Source organism: Ixodes scapularis, unplaced genomic scaffold, assembly GCF_016920785.2.
Source record: "Ixodes scapularis isolate PalLabHiFi unplaced genomic scaffold, ASM1692078v2 PGA_scaffold2__306_contigs__length_199485367, whole genome shotgun sequence".
Lineage (NCBI taxonomy): Eukaryota > Metazoa > Arthropoda > Arachnida > Ixodida > Ixodidae > Ixodes > Ixodes scapularis.
Genome location: NW_024609857.1, coordinates 104,644,641 through 104,662,505, shown reverse-complemented (window position 1 = coordinate 104,662,505; position 17,865 = coordinate 104,644,641).

Sequence of the window (17,865 nt, the reverse complement as noted above, 5' to 3'; positions counted from 1 at the left end):
TTCTTTTGCGCTAGTTGTTCTCCCGTATATCGTTTCGGTAAGCGGGATGCGTTCTAACTCTTGGTCAAAACTTTCTTTGTTTTTACAGCAACGAAAAAAGTGAAATGTGCATTGTTTAAAGTCGTGTCTTAGTGGTCATTGTTCGTCTTTGAACTTCTTTCACTCATTCGAGGGTTGAGAATGAGCAGAAAATTCATAAAGTGCCATATGCTTGAACAACGAAACACATCTACACATCAAATGGAGATTCTCGCTGTAGGCTCAGCCATTATGGGTTAAATTTCTGCCCCTGCCAGTCTGAATGTCGCGCAGACGTGGTACTGCCACGTATTATTGTGATTACGAGGGTGACGTTGTGCCTCTGAGCCGCACCTTCTAGAAATTAAAACCTGCGCGCTTGGTTTTGTTACGTCAGCTACGTCACTGCTCCTAGGCGAAGCGAGGAGAGCCAGCAGAGGGTTTTTACCGCCGATCATCTGCGACGATGCTGGCGAAGCACTTCGGATGGCCCGGGGAAACACCTTTTTTGTTCTTTTTTAATGCTCCGTTATCTTCGTTGCGTTCAGTCTGAGCGTCAAAGATGGAGTTGTGTTATAGGTTGTGCCATAGCCTCCTATATACTAACAAAGCCTAGCAGATCGCAACGAGAAGCAGCCGCCGAAATGGAAAAGGTGGAGCGGCAGGCAACGGATGAAAGGACAGCCACGTGACTGGCGCCCGCTCCGGCGAGACGTCGAAACACACTTCTCCCAAGCGAACAAGTGTGTTTCGGTTCCTCGCCGCTGCGAAAGATGTGCGCTAATGTGCAGGTTCCCAGAGGAGTAGCTTTTTGATGCTCTTTGCTACCAGATCCTCGCACTCCAATTCTGCGTCTGGGCACTCTATGTCTCCGTCGTCGAACTGCCAGGCTTTGTGAGTATAGAGGAGGCTATAGCTCTACCGACTAAATCTTTAAAAGAAATATTATTAAAACAGAAGATTACGCGACGTGACGACGCAATTTTATAGACGGCAGGCGGCTCACAAGCGAAGCCAGACATTAGTTGCGCAATCGGGCAACGTAGAAGGCTGTTAGAAATGCGGAGACAAGACGCCTGCGTATTCTATGCGTCCGTCGGCGGCTAGAATCTCTAGTGTTTTCGTGTGTGCGAATGTGAGGACCAATGCTTTATACAGTATGTGTTGTATGCTGTAGTGTCGAGAAAAGTATGCCGGAGAAACGAAGGTTCACATACTCTCTTTTCCAACCGACGGGTAACGGCGTATTCAATTGATTCAGGCTATTTCGGAGAAATTAGTTCAGTTTGCGAGCTTTTCAAAGGTATGGTGGTCTGGCAGATTTTTGTTTTACCTTGCACGTCTGTATTTCCGAATAGGACCATAATGCAGTTTACAACTCCGCTACTTTTTTTTTCTGCATTCTCAAGGAGGCATAGCAGTTATTTTTAAAACGGGTTACCACTTGCAAAGTGTTCTTAAATATTTTGTCGGTATTATCATGCGAGTCACCTGCGCACAGTATTTTGTTTTATGTTACTAGCTTTTGCTTTTAACATCACCGACTATGATTTAGCAGCGCTGTTTTCCAAGACTCCTATTCTGACCAACGTAACTGGATACTTCGCCCCTTTGACCGTGAAAACATTTAAGTGCGAATACCGCAGAGAACATTTGGTTTTGGAGAAGACACTTTTTCACGATTCATAGAGTGGTGCATTATCTTCTAGATGCTTTAAATTAGGAGGGACTGCAGCTTTCAACACAACTGGTCGTCAGTGTGGTAATGCATGATGAAGTTGTTGTGAACAAGGTTATGTCGTTCCAGCACATCGCTCAGTTCTTGCGTATACGTGAACAAGGAAAAGTTGTTAGGAACCTAACACTAGCTACGCTGCCAGAGTTGGAAACTTGTGCAAGGGAGTCGTTGAATATTCTTCTCAACCATATCTGAAAATAGAAACATGATGCCTTAGGCAGGATGCAAGGTTTGCTTCAGCCAAAAAGCAACGGTTTGTTCTGCCAAAAAATTGGCGTTGTTTTAGAAATAAACTGTGAAGGAACCATGACATTTTTTGTAGAACGACATACTAAAACCCAAAACGGAGGCAAAAAGGAAGTTGTCTCACGAGACGAACTATACATTTTGTCACGTTCATTTATTACATGATGGTCTTCTGACATGTAATCAATCAGTCACATTTTGTGTCGCAATTACTTGTTTCACTCTATTAAAACTACATTCTTAAATAAAACACTTGACTCCTTAATTAACAAGTCATCATCGTACATTTAAATTACAAAAATATTTAAGATGTACGGTGTGATGGGAGGTCGAGAGTCTGCTGTTACTTTTATTTTATGCTCCAGGAAACTACCTAAAAGGCGATGGGCGTAAAATATTATTTCACATATTTTCTAGTGTGGTAAGCATAGATGCCAAAAATGTTTCAAATTAAAATATTTGGGATCGCTAAGCCGCGCTTTAGTTTTACAAAAAAGGTTAGGTTAAAGTATTGTGGAAATGATGTATTCGCTAACATTTATCATGAGTGTTCTGAGTCATCGTAACTTAATAGACGGGCTCTGGAAGTTAGAGTTGTTATATAATATTATAATCTTAAAAGACTCCAATTCGATTACTTACGTCGTCGTCACTCACGGGTAAGTAATAGTCGTACAATATTTTCAACCAAAGCTGGACACTCCGTCTCACTAAAACCGTGCAGTACAGCCAAAGGTGCAGGGGAGAGAGCGTATGCCAACTTGTTCAAGAGGAGGGAAAAGAGGAACGGGAGGGGAGGGCTGGGATTCCCCCTTCCTCCTTTCACTCCTCTTGAACAAATCGGCACACGGTCTCTCCCCTGTAGCTTTGGCTGTACTGCACGATTTAGGTGAGACGGAGTAAAGGCCGCCCGTTAGCCCGTCGGCACAGCGAAGCTCAGTGCCGAGACGATTGTCGCTTTTCCGCTTGCTGGCCTCGCACGGTGACCTCACGGAGCGGGAGCGCAGGCTTTAATTATAAAGGGCCCATAAAAAGAAAAAAAAAAAGGTTTTTTGAGCAGTTCGGTTGGGACACGCGTATCAAAAAATAAATTTTACGCGAAAAAAAAATAATTAGAGCAATATCGAGAGATTTATTTGAAATTCTCCGCGCGAAGTCCATGACGTCACGGGTCATTCCGGAATGACCATCTCGGTCGTAAAGGCGAAGCCGATCCACCCCTCCTCCACACACCCGAAATGCCGAGAGAAAAAAACAAGTGGAAAGGAGGTGACTGCCGACTTAATCGCGTCTTCCGCCGCCAATATTGCCCCACGCAAAATTATTTTTTTGACTCGCGTGTCCAACTTAGACTGTTAAAAAAAAAAAAAAAAAAAAAAAAAAAAAAAAAAAAAAAAAAAAAAAAAACTTAATTTTTTTCTTTTTAGGAGCCCTTTAAGGTGTTGCTCTGAGGCTCTTCTCTACTTCGACGACGTTGTTGGTGACGTCGAGGCCGTCTGCTTCCCTTCATCCACTTCTCCCTCGTAAACAAACGAACCCTCGTGTGACCAACCTATGATGAAAGATTTCTAGTGTCTAGGTGACAGAAATCACGTCGTCTTGAATAATTATGGCTGAAGGAGCTAGACAGGTATGTTGCGAGATAGCTTTGTGTGTGGCGTGATGCTCAAGCTTTTCCGGGATATTAATTTATCGTTTATTAATTCATTGGAATCCTTCAATTTACGAATGTTGTAGTCATGTACAAAACGAGCATGTTGGTAACAGTAATTAAACATAAGGAATATACATAAAAAAGGGGGGACGGACAACGAAGTCTTCGTTGTCCGTCCCCCCTTTCTATGTATCTTCCTCATGTTGTAGTCACTTTACGAGACGTACCCCTCAAACCACCCATTTTCTTAACTTGGTCCTTCACACGTAATTAGTATTAAACTAAGTCTAAAAAGGAATTCGGGAAGCGTAATGAAATCCCTAAAGTTGCGAAAACTCGCGCATGTGACATCACTATAAGGAAACGATGAAGTTTCGTATCCCCATTATTGTATAAGACAGGAGCTACGCGCGTCACTTATTAGTCAAAATGGGAGGAAAAACAGTAAAAAAATTCAAAGAAAAGTTTTTGTCATGAACAGATTCGTTTCCAGACAGAACTACATTCTGCGTCTAATATTGTGTGCTACTCTATGAAGACTGCCCAGCTTCAACAGTGGTGCAGCCCAGCATTGCTGCGAAAACACGTAACTTCGCCTTGCGTCTCATCATTATGGTCTTCTTCACACTCGCTCTCAAGTTCAAGTTTAATTACTCTCAAGAACAGCTGAATGATGTAATACATGAGAAGTTAAATAATTAATGAATTATCTGAGTGCACATTAAATGTTTGGATAGCAGCATTATGTAAGTAACTCGCAGTAAATATGTAAAAAAGAAAAAAAAAAGAAAGAGGGGCACGGGAGCATAAGTGGTCAAATTCCCAAAAACATTTTCCACTCAGAGCGAAATATAAGTGGGTTTTAACAGTTACAACGTTGTCAGGAAGTGAGTTCCAGTGTTTGATGCACAGGGAAAGAGGAAGAAAATTTATGTTGATTAGTTCGTGATTGCAATAGTTCAATTTTGAGTACATGATCACACCGTTGAGATATGTATGAAGGAGGATGACAGTATATAGAGTTTAGGTGTGGCAGGTTGTAGTACACATTATGAAAGCAGCACAACCAATATAGCTTCCTACGTGTCGACAAAGGTGAGAGATTAGATCCCGACTTGAGTTGTGAAACACTCGTCAATGGTGAGTATTTGTGATAAATAAATCGGGCCGCTTTATTTTGTAAGGACTCTAGACTGTTGACTAAGTAGCTTTGATGAAGGTTCCATATGATACTTCCACATTCTAATCGCCAGCGGACGAGTGTTTTATAGGTTATCAGTTTAGTCTGGTAAAAACCCGGGTTTGTTCTGTCTTTTTTTAGTACGGTTTCGATGTGCAAATTTCACGTTAGGTCTTCGGCATGTGTTATTCCTAGATATTTGTAAAAAGGCACCTGTTATATGCTGGTTGAGTTCAGGGTATACTTTGCCTTCTAAAGATTAGTTCTTTGGTTAAACGTAATTACTTTGATTTTGAAGCTTTAATGTTCATTTGCCATATTTTGCACCAGCGAGAAAAGTTGTCAAGATCGAATTGTAGCAAAGACAAAACGTCACAATTTATAACAGGGCGGTAAATGACGCAGTCATCCGCAAACGGGAGTATAGATGAAGTAACAGAACATGGTGGGCCGTTTATGTATATTAGGAAGAGTGAGGGTCCTAGAACACTACCTTGGGGGACTCCTGATTGAACTGGTAGAGGTGAAGAGTTCAAGTCGTAAACATGTACAAATTGCTCACGATTCAGGAGAAATGAGGCAATTCATTTGATTACTTTTTCTTCGATATTAAGCTGCGAGAGCACCTGAAGTAAACGCTGGTGAGGTACCGTATCGAACGCCTTGGCGAAGTCTATATAAATGGCATGAGTGCATTGACGTGTTGACACGTTGACGCGTGACATTGACGCGTTGAAATTTTCGTGGTTGTCAGAGACGAAGCCAAAAAAGATTCGCAGGAGAGGTGTTTGCGAAAACCACGTTGACTTGAATGTAGGTGGTTATTTTGAACGAGGTAATTAATTACTTGAGAGTAGATAATGTGCTTCATGAGTTTACAAGGTACGATAGTGAGGGATATGGGCCTGTAGTTTGACGCAAGATCTGGGCTACTAGAGTTAGAGATCGGAATGATGTTAGCAATTTTCAAATTATGTGGAATGTCTGATGTTATAATCGAAGACTGAAAAAATCGTGCTAGTATTACCGAAATAATATTTTTCGTGATGTGTAAACAGCCGGGTGAAATACCGTCACTACCTGCGGCTGAGTTATGGCTTAAATGGTCAAAGGCTTTCGTTACCCCAGAGGGAGTAGAATCAATATCGTCTATTTTTATATTCGCGGAACAAGAGAGTAAAGGGAGAAGAAATGCTTCGCGTGTATAAATTCAACAGAAATGCTCATTCAAAATAGATGCTGTCTTATCACACGCTAGCTCGTTCCGAATGTCATATGTTAGCCTTGGTAACTTGGATGCAATTTTGCGTACTATAGTCTGACACAACTTTTAGAGATGATCTTTTAACATATTCAGAAGATCGCGTTCACATGAACTTGCCTTACATTTCTTCACCTCACTTTTATATACCTGGGCACATTCAAGATAATGACCTTATATATGACTCAGGTGAATGCTTGAGCTTTGCCTTTCTGAAGAGACGTTTTTTCCTATTTAATAATCTTGCAAGTTAGTTGGCAAACCAAGAAATGTTGCTATTTGTTTTTGGACATTAACATCGGTACATATCAATTTATGAGAATTTGAATGTTGCTTTTTAGGATTACCCAATTGGACTCAATGGAGTCGTCAAAATTATCGAGAAAATCAGTTGCAAACGTGGGAAAGACTGAGAAAAGGTTCTGTGAATCTGCCTTACGATAGTTGTAGTATTTGTTTTTTAATCTTCATGTTTTTTGGCGATAGCCTCAAGCCTAAATAAAAACAGCCTATATGATCATTAAGTAGCCCCAGTGTATTGCATCAAACGATACAAGTAGGATCGCTTACAAAGAAAAGATCAAGATTAGCGTTGGCTCGTGTTGGTTCGGTCACAATCTGAGAGAAACCTGACGATTCTATTACACCTATACATTTTCAAATTCAGTGACATCGCAACAAGAAGTGCCGGTAAAGCAGTCGGACCAGTTGATACCTGGATAATTGAAGTCACCGCCAATTATTGTGAGACTATTAGGATGACGAGCCGTAACGAAATCTACACATTCTCCAAAAGAATCAGCAAAACCACTTGTAACGCACGGTGGTCGAAAGCATACATCTACGCTCAATGAGGGATGCTTTAGTTGTACTCTAACTCAAATAATCTCTAGGCAACTATTTACATCTATAATCTCAGAGTAAGTTATGTTTTTGGTTGCTATCATAACACCACCAGCTTTGCAATGGCATCTGTCTTTACAATAAACTTGATAGTTTTCAGACATCTACAATTCATTGTCCGAAGATAACCATGTTTCAGTACGTAATATAATATCTGGTTTGGTAGTGTGGAGAATAGCTGTCAGGTCGTCTTACTTGGAAATAATACTTCGAAATTGCTTATTAAAAGCGAAAGGCTGAAATTAGAATTACAATGCGTTTTCCCGCGAGTTTTGTGGTGGTAAATTGTTCGAAAAAAGGACGAGTCATTAGTAGGCGTAATGGAAGGGTCAGAGGGATTTTGTAGCTATGTAAAAACAAAGCAAGCACCATTCATCAATAACTTGTCATACCTAAGACTGAATTTAGAGTTTTTGATTTCACAAATTCAATAATCTGCTTTCGACTGTTTACAACACGTTGCCAGAATTCTTCGCTGATCGAGGTTCTCGTTCCCTTGAGTTTGGGGGCTTTTTAAAAGTACTGCATCCTTGTGCTTAAAGTTGTCAAAACGCGCAATTATGGGTCTGTTAGCTTCTGTTCGGTATCTGCCCATCCTGTGAGCACGGTCAATTGTTTCCGCCTTAGACTGAATCCTAAGACATTCTGACGGCAGAGATATCACCTTTGTCTTGATCTCCGCCTACGTTTCTTTTTCAGAATCAGGAATTCTAAATATCACCAAATTGCTACGTCGCGAGTGATTTTCGAGGTCATCTTGAGCCAGTTGCAGTTGGTCAATTGCAGTGGCGTTAGCGTGACAGCTTGCAGAACTTCAACGCCGCTTTTTATTTTTTGTAATGCCGGGAGCTCCTGCTCGATATTTGATAATTTCGAATTTATGGCAGTTAAGGCGTCTTTCTTTTCGTTACCGCCTGCTCTTTTTCTTTTACCACCTGATGTTTTTCTTGTACCGCATAATTCGAGGTGTATATCTTGCTGGTGTTACAATCTAACTAAAATTTACTACGCTGGTTCTTTGCTAGACAATTCGTTGACGATGCAGTATCGGTTTGACAGGTGGTCGGATCAAAACGCAGCTGGATCCGGGCAGAGACTGAATAGAGGGGCGCACACTGACCAGCAACCGCTGTTTGTAGGGTGTGGTGTTGGCAGTTTCCCTTCGGAAGAACACCTTGCGTTGTTGCCGTCGCGATCACCAGGATAACTTACTAATAGATCGGTATGAGGTATAGATATTAGCGGTGTCACAACCCAGCTGCAAGAGGCCATGCAAGTCCTTTTGCAGATTGTCTGTGATGACAGTTTACCAAGAATTGTAGAAATTAAGGTGGAATTCGGAAATCAAGAAAATGGAGCATCAATCCAGATACTTCGTCGTCCCGAGTGAAGAAGACATGTTGGTACACTGCGGAAGCTACACTAGCACTTAAAAAGCGGCACAAAATAGTCGACGCGGAGTAGAAACCATTACAATGTTTACAAATTCACAGCCCAGCACGCACCTGTTCGTCGCGTCGTAAAGCGAGCAAATCACGCGCCATACGCGCAGACACCAAAAATGATACTGACCTGAAAGCTTTTTTTTTTTCTTTAAATGTTTATAGGTTTCTTTTTATATGTGCGAGCGTTCTTTAATGCACGTCGTCAACGGAGCCGTGTTTTGGGGTCTCTGAGGTTGGCGATGCACGGCACCACTGCGGAAATGACGCTTCAAAAATCGGAGGCCGCGGGTTATGCAACTTGCTGCATCTTCTACCCTGTTCACAAACCGTAATGTTTGCTCTCAACCACTACATGATGACAGCCGTGAGTCGCCGCGAAGTTCCCGGGAACCGACCTGCGCTGCTAGGAAAACACGGAGTTAGTCATGTTCCGGTGAAATGTTTACACGGGGTGCCTACCTTCTTGCCGTCGCCGTATCTGTTTGTGGCGTTTTAGTTTTCATGGAAAAGAGGGGGCGATTTTGTGTTCATGAAATGAGGCTTCGCCATCAAAGAAGTAGATTAGACTTTGGGGCGCGAAGCATAACAAATGACTCGTCTGTGTGGACACCTAAATGTTTACGCGGGGTAGTAAAATTTAAAATGTAATATAACTGGATTCATTTTTGGCGCACGTGCAATGGGATAGATGATACAGATTTTTTTGTCAAGCAAACATATAACGGTAAAACTATTATTGTACGGTTTATATCTGTATTATAAAAAGTTATGTGAGTATTTTCATCGCGTTTAACGTTTCACCTATTTAACGACAGTTCAGGCGGACAATACATTTTGTCTGCAGTACCAAGGCAAAAGACCAGAAGGTCTGGTCTTTTGCCTTGGTACTGCTGACAGTTAGTTTAAAGAGCTGAGGTTATTTACGTGCAGCACGCTCTATTGTGAGTCGATGAATGAATGAAACTGTGCGAGGCGTATGGAAAAGACAATTAACTTCGTTTGCGGGTTGCTTAGTTTTATGATACTAGTGGTGTTAAAGTCCCTGGAATTCTGACAAACGTAGGGGACGTCGAGGTTCAAGCGCCTTATCATCGCTTCACAGCTGATCAGTTCCCAGCATTCACCGATAAGACCGGCGAAGGATCAATCGCAAAGCACGAAGCGGGAACGCAATGAGTTCTGCCTTGCGTTTCCTACGCCGTCGGCATTTCTACATTTTTGGTCGCGCAAAGACCCGTTCACAGCAACCCCCTAAAGGCCCGTTTCAGACGGGCGAATTTTCCCAACAATTTCGGGTTCGTCGTTGCTCGCGGAGTTGTTCTTTTCCCTAGATCATCGCTCTGCAGCACGAATTGCTGGACTGGAGCTCGACTTCTAGAAAAGGGCAAAGGACTCGGACAACTCGGAAATGTTTGAAGCGGCAGTAGTCAAGAAGAGACGCTACAATTTCACGCAACACCCTTGTGGTGGCGATGATGACAACTAAAGACGGGGCTTAACTTAAATCCATTTTGAATTGATCTTTTTTTTTTTTTTTGGGGGGGGGGGGGGGGGGGATTGATTTGTTTCAGTAAGCTGAGCTAGTGTTTTCAACGCCATTTAAATATACAGGGTGAAACAAGGAGACGGTAGGCTCTTTAAATCGACCGGTAAATTCGGTTTCTTAACCTATCGCGCTACGACTTTGTGCAGCGTTGCCCACAGATGGTGCATTTTTTTTTTTTTGTAAAATTTGCAAAGAGCGAACTTACCTGAGGAAAAAGTAAAGAAAGAAAAAGGCTTAGCTCCTATGGAAACACAGCGAAGCCACCGGTCTTCAAACAACACGGCGCCGTTTCGCACGGAGAAAAGAGATGGCGCAAGCGGTCGCGACGCCAACTGCCACCAACGAACGAGCAGACGACGCCGAGAGCCGCCGCAGTTAGCAGACAAGGAACTGCAGTTCCTCGTTGTTACCGCGCCTGTTTTTGTTTCTGCGACTGTCGCCGCCTACGGAACGCGCGTCGCTTGAGTTGAAAAGATTGTCTGCTAAAGACGCTGGCTCTCGGCGCCGTATGCTCGTTCGTTGGCGGCGTTCGTTGCGCCATCTCTTGTGTCCCGTGCGAAACGGCGCCGTGTTGTTTGAAGACCGGTAGCTTCACTGTGTTTCCATAGGAGCTAAGCCTTTTTCTTTCTTTACTTTTTCCTCAGGTAAGTTCGCTCTTTGCAAATTTTACAAAAAAAAAAAAAAAAATGCACCATCTGTGGGCAACGCTGCACAAAGTCGTAGCGCGATAGGTTAAGAAACCGAATTTTCCGGTCGATTTAAAGAGCTTACCGTCTCCTTGTTTCACCCTGTATATATAAAAACACGTTTATAGCGCGTGACAGTGTGTCTAAATTTGCAAGAAAATTAAAATTTATTGTTGATGATGGAAAATCGTAGCAATGCGGTTGCTGCGTCTGAACGCGGGTGGTAGGTGTTGCTGGTGTTGCGGCGTCAAGTTGCCGGGAGAATTTACTGCGTCTGAAGCGGGTCGTGCAAGGCGAATTCGGTTTCCGAAAATGATGTCCCAACCGCGTCTAGTCGAGTTTGAATGTTTTAGGGCGCACGCTTAGGGGAGGAGAATCTGGGGGAGCAGACGTTCGTCCTTGGACGTATGCCAAGACCACGATGCCACGGCAACTGCCCGGAGCGGCCTTCGTAGCGAGCTTCCGAGGTTTCATGTCCGAACAGAAACCCTTCGCCTGTTACTGTGGACTGTCCTTAAAAGCACTGCCAGCTAAATTGTGTTTTCTTTTTTGTTTGTTGTTGTTTAGGGCAAGAAGCCTGTCTTTCAACAGACCTCTTGTTATCATTTCTTGCTGCCCAATTTCGTTTTTTTTTGTTTTTTTATTTAACGACGCCTTCTGTTGTGTTCTCGTTTATTAGAAGTGCGGCTTTTCAGCACACCGATGACAACAAAAATGGTCCTCTTCGTCTGATATTACTTTTCCCTTAAGATGTCTGCCATTTATCTCATTTCGTCCCAAGTTCAGCTACCTCTGCAGAGCGGGAGAGAAAATGGTGGAAGTAACTAGCTCCTTACTCGTTGATAAATCGTTCCTTTTGTTACGATTGAGCAACTGACGTGATTTCGAGTATCTAGTTTCTTAACAATATGTTATTTTTTCGTGAGAGGAAAAGTTGTGTGATCCTTTTGACTGTACTCGTGAGAGATTTTGACAGACTGATGTCTCCTCTGGCAAAAACAAAACAAGAAACAGGCGGTTTATGTTGTAACGTAAACGCGGGTTTTAAAAATTTCCACAGAATTGCGCAACTGCCCTTTCATTGTGCTACGTGAAAGATGTGTGCAGTCCAGTTGGCAGATCAGATTCGGGGTTAGCGCGTTTACATGAACTTCTGAAACATTTTTACTCTTTTAAACTGTAATGGGAAATCGCGTCTTGCACGCCAGTTACGGACGCCGCGAAGCGTACTCTACGTAAATACACATTGCGCAGACAGTGAGTATTTGAAACTTACAAGAAAACATAATTACGTTTACCTCAGCCTTTATTTGTAATAGCATAGCTTTGTGAAAGTTAAAGGACTATCCGAATGCGTAGGCCCATCCGAAGGAGACCACGATAACAAGATGCGGTGGCTGCGGCGAAATGTTTAAGCCTTGGACGAAAATGCCTCGGGGGTGGCAGCCGTCTATCAAAATTCACTAATGGGGGCGATGGCACCACCAAACTGCCAGGGCTTTCCCATTTGAGACGTCCACTGAACAGCCCGCGGAAGGTCATCTCAGCTCGCTGGCCGACGCGCTTGAACCTTTGCCGAACCTTCGAGCAACGGTGCTTGCGATGTTGAGAAGACCGCGTCATCCTCCTTTTGTACATATCATCAGAGGCACCATGACAGAACAGCACACGACATAACAGCACGCGACAAAACAGCACGGTCAAAGCAGCACGCGTCAAAACAGCACAGCGTCAAAACAGCACGGCGACAAAACAGCACGCGTCAAAATAGCACGCGACAAAACAGCACAGCGTCAAAACGGCACAGCGACAGAAGAGCACGTGCCAAAACAGCACGGCGTCAAAACAGCACAGCGTCAGAACAGCCCAGCAAAAAAAACAGTGCAGCGTCAAAACATGACATTGACAATATAGCTAGGGTTCGGTGTTTTCGGTTTGTATTATTTGAAATTACGCGCACTTTTTTTCGGTTTTTATTCCAAACAAAATTTTTCGGTTTATTGCGGTGAATATTTGTAGGCTCATAAAATTCTCAGTTATATTAGGTTTATTGACGAAAACCAGTATACTAATGAAAATGCAATTATTAAAAGCGTTTGTGTAAAATGTATATTGAGTACCAAGTACTGGTCTTCTTATTTGTTGCCGTCTTTGGCAGCCGACGCGACCTGTTCTGTAAAATGCACGGGGGCCTTATCGTATCTGACATTAGCGTCGTGTGCTTGTATTCGTACACAGGACGAGCATGAGCTTCAGTACCACCTTGGTCGGAGAGGCAAATATCAAAATGGAGAAATTAGCAAGGATCGTACTTGGTGCGTTTTCCTCCATTTTCACGACTGCGAGAGGTGATAAATTCCCACCGACGGCAGAAATGACAATAAAACACTCGTATTTATGCCCTCCTCTAGTAGACGGAAGCTAGTGGTGTTAGACAATGCGCGGCATTTACGGACGCTCTTGATTTCCGTTGTTTGATTTCACGATTAAACTCTCTTCTTTTAACAAAGAATTCGGCACAAATCTTTATCAGGTGAAAAACCCAGATTTCGTCCTGAGGACTCCTGCGCCCCCGAAGCTTATGTTGAAAGTTTAACCTATCTCGCGGAAAACTGAAAACTGCGAAAGGAAGTGGTCATATGATAAGGAATGAGTAGGGTTCCGTGTTTTGGGAGCTTATTTTTCGTCAAGTTCGAAGGGTTTTGTTCTCAGTTTATTTTTCGCCGAAAATTCGGAGTTTATTGGAGTTTATTTTTTTATTCCGAATTCTTCGAAATTTGGAGCTCAAACGGGCAGGTTTCTTATTAGAAATAAACAAATAATTCCCAAATGTAAGCGTACGCTAGACAAAAAAAAACAAACAAACAAAAAAAACGCGATTGTATCAAATAATATTTTCTTCAGTCGGATTTGGCGTTGGTGCCATTACTACTGGCAATACTAATTTGTCCTAGAAAAAAAGTGGCACACAGGTGTTGTTTCGATAAGCGTCGATACCTTAAAATCAATGACCTAGTGGAGGTAGTCACTGGGAAGCCTGTATTTATTCCATTCTATTCCATCAACCTACGGCGCGGCCGCAAGAGATAGAGTGGAAAAGGATGTAATAGAGAAGTTTCAACTGGTCCTCTTTTTCACTTTATGTATTTTCTATGGTCCATAGTTTTCGCGGTTACAAAAACACAACTTCTCCTTCCCCTTAGGTACAAATAGTATGACCCAAACCGGAAACATAAACAGTGACTTTTGTCTTGACCCGATAGTACATTGACCTGTTGTCCTGACCGAAATTCGAAAGATATGTGTGGTGGCATTTTCCCAGGACATTTACTCTACGCGCTGATTAAACAATTAATTGTAAAATATATGTGTGTGTGTGTGTGTGTGTGGGCGGAGGGGGGGGGGGGGATCGGCAAATCGAAATTCAGAGTTTATCGGAGGTGTGGCCAAGCTGCGGCTCCCTAGCCGCATGCGACTCTTCGTGTGTTAAAGTGCGGCTCGCGGCTCCCTCCCTTAGCAACTCCCCCCCCCCCCCCCCCCCCCACACACACACACACACACGTCTCCCTCCCGGTCGCATGAGCGCTTCCCCAAAAAGAGAAATGGAACGCGTTTTAAATTGAGAGAGGTTGCGGTTTGGTAGTCGTATGCTACTGCTACTTTACGTACAGTTCGACTGCTCTTGACTCGGATAGATTGCAAGTAGTCCGAGTTTCGTTTATTTCTCTAGACAAAGGTTTGCCCCCCCCCCACCCCCCCCCCCTCGCGGCTCTTGGAAGTTTTGGGGGTTTGTTTGCGGCTCTTAGGCCGGGTCAGCTTGGCCAGCCCTGGTTTATCAGATAAATCCGAATAGACGAAATTTTACCGGCGGGTGTTTTTCAAGTTTATCCGAAAACTCGAAAACGTAGTTATGAGTCACATCCCCCCCCCCCCTCCCACACACACACCACTCCAAACGCCCTGGAAAATTCTGAACTTTTTCAGTTAAGACCGAATGTAGAAAATTGAATTCGGCGAACTTTTACCAGTTATATTCGGTTTAACCCGAAAACGCTGAACCCTAAATATAGCGTTTGAAGTTTTAAAAAAAATGCACGTGTGATCCCGTCGCCGCCAGCGTACGTTTTTTTTTTTTTTATTGTTTCTCCACTAGCTGTGAAATAATGGCATGCAATGTTCAACCCTTTTTCTTTACGTTCTGTTTTGTTTTCATAAAACGCTATACGTATTACAGCCTTTTTACATGCGTGCTGTTTTGTCGTTGTGCTGTTTTGACGCCGTGCTGTTTTGGCACGTGCTCTTCTGCCGCTGTGCCGTTTTGACGCCGTGCTGTTTTGTCGCGTGCTATTTTGACGCGTGCTGTTTTGTCGCCGTGCTATTTTGACGCTGTGCTGTTTTGACGCGTGCTGTTTTGACCGTGCTGTTTTGTCGCGTGCTGTTTTGTCGTGTGCTGTTCTGTCGCGTTCCCATCATCAGATAATCACCATCGCTAGACGCAGCACCGCGGGCCCCCATGGTACGGGATGTTGCCTTTTTGCGGTTCCGCGGCTCTCCTGAGCCAATAAGGATTATTATTATTATTATTATTATTATTATTATCCTCATAATTCCTTGATAGCATTTGAGGTTGGCAAAATTGGTCACTAAAGGGCATCACGCACCACTGAAATGTCACTGTATCAACAACAATCGAACTCGTTTAGAGCGTCCAAGCCCTCTCATATGTGTAATGTAGGGCTTATTTAACGAAAAGTGAGAGAGGGAAATACATAAGAAAAGGAGGCACGTCGTCTTTTGCTGCGACAATTTATTTGGACGAATCTGAGTTAAAGAACTCAGGTAGACAAGGCAAAAGTCTCCCAGAGAGCACACGACACCACCAAAACGGCGTCTTCCTTCTTTTTATGGTCGCTACACTGCAGCCCTGATCAACACTCGTGTAGCGACGTTCCGGTTCAATCTGTGTACGAAGCGGCAAAGCCAGCCTTTTTCCGTTTAGCTCAACCCCTGCGAGACCGAAACGAAAGGGCGGAGATAAAGAAAAGGAAAATAAAGCAAGAACACGAAAAGAACAAAATATACGACAGCCTTTAGCGGCGGGAAGCTAGAGGGCTACGACGAAGACAGCATCCAACTGACAGAAGTGGATATATAATAGACGCGCAGATAGACGCGAATCAAGAAACGAAGAGATAAAGAAGGCAGGAGACAAGCCGGCTGGTACCGTCTCTCGGGGGTTGGGGGCTGCTCCGAAATGGACGCCGACAAAAAGCAAAGCCGCGCAAGGGCGCACAGACGCGGCGCGGGCAGAGCCCGCCGCTAGGCCGCGCTGTTTCCGCGTGGCGGCGCCCCTGTTTCTCCTTCTCTCTCTCTCTCCTTCTCTTGACGTGAGTCTATCCGCCTAATATTTGATGTCCTCTGGGCCGCGGCTGGCTGCAGCGGTCGACAGCTCTTGGTTATCCTAGCTCTGAAAGCGGAGGGTTGTTTTCCTTGTGCGGCTCTTTTGTGTTGACCGTCTCTTTTGGCCTTGGAATCGTCCTGCATTGTTATTGCGTTTTGGTGTTGTTTCTTATCCTAGGATTTGGAAGGGAGGGGCTCAAAAATGCGCTGCTCATTTGACCCTGACCGACAACGAGAAAACAAGGAATGATATAGTAAATTGCTGACAGCGAGACAGCCGGTGCGAATATAAAGAAGGAACTTGGCGTTAAAAAGAACGTGCTTCCAGCACAGTCATGCAACCTAGGGCAATAAAAAAAAAAGGGAGGGGGGTGCCACGCTCGCCCTATTTTATGTAATGCTACTTCCTAAAGAGCATGTAGGTGTGCCGCTAGTTGCGCTTATTAATGACCCACGGTTCTCAAGAGAGCCTTTTTTATATAGTGTTTGCGCTTGTAAACTAATTGCTATCTGAAAACAGGAAAAACGAGAAAACTTTGTTACAAATTGAAAAGAAAAAACGCAGCTCCTTGTGTAAAAGAGTGATATTTCCCTGGTGGGTGCATCTAGAATACGACAAAGCAGATGGTGGTGGTTTCTGCTTATTTGGTCATTTCCACATCGCACGTTTCACTCGGGATACTTAGAGTTTCACCACGTCGTAATAACGCGATTATTTTGTCGATCTAGCTCTGTTGCGTGTGTACTCGCTTTGAATATTTGTAAGACTAGGTGTAAATACGTTCAGGGAATAATAATTTTATGTAACGTCTCAAGTCGATTTTGGAATGGTACGTCACCGAGAGGCCACGAATGCTAGGGCGGCGCTATTCAAGGGGCAGTCGCGTTTATATATATATATATATATATATATATATATATATATATATATATATATATATATATATATAACGTTCATTATTATCATTGTTACTCAACATGTCTTCCCAATTCTTAAAGGAATACTACAACAAAATTTCGGTGTTTATTTCTTGGCGTATTCGCGACTCCAGCAAAATGAACGGCACCTAGCGGGAAAACCGGGAACCAGCAGAAACAGGTAAATTTTCCTCTCCCCGTCTCTGGCGGCTTTCGCGGACACGTGTTGTCGGCGCGGTGGCGAATGATATAAATTGAAATAAATAAAATACCTAATGAGGTGAACATTTGGGCCAGTTGGTTCATGTTCAGAATATAAAGCGGCAAAAAAATATGTGCCAAAACAACAACAACAACAAAAACAACAAAAAGAAATAATTGTGCCCGAGTGTTCCTTAGTGTGATGAAACTTCAGTAGATTGTTTTGTTCCATCATGTATTTGAAATCTCGCTTACTCCCCAACACACGGTCGCGTCTTTTCGATTTCTTGGATAGGAGCTAGGGAGTCGGGAAAAGAGGTCTTGAGTGCTTGTTCGTCTAGAATCATATGTAAAGTGACGACTACTTGCTAACTGGTAAGTGGCTTGTTTATAAGGATGTGGAACAGCAGATCGATGGCGACAGGGTCCGCGTTTCACTGATGGGAAAACAAGTGTTGCAGTCAAGTGAAAGCAAAGGGTTTGATAGCTGCTTTCCCTGAATTTGGTTCTGATAGATTAGCCGTCAGATTGAGCCACACACACAGATCGGTGCGTTGGCTATTCATTTTACTGCTTCTCGCAAAAAAAAAAAAATAATAAAAATAAAAATTTTTTTTAGCACACTTAAATAGTTGGGCCGATCTTGTGATTACCTGATTTGGGAAAACA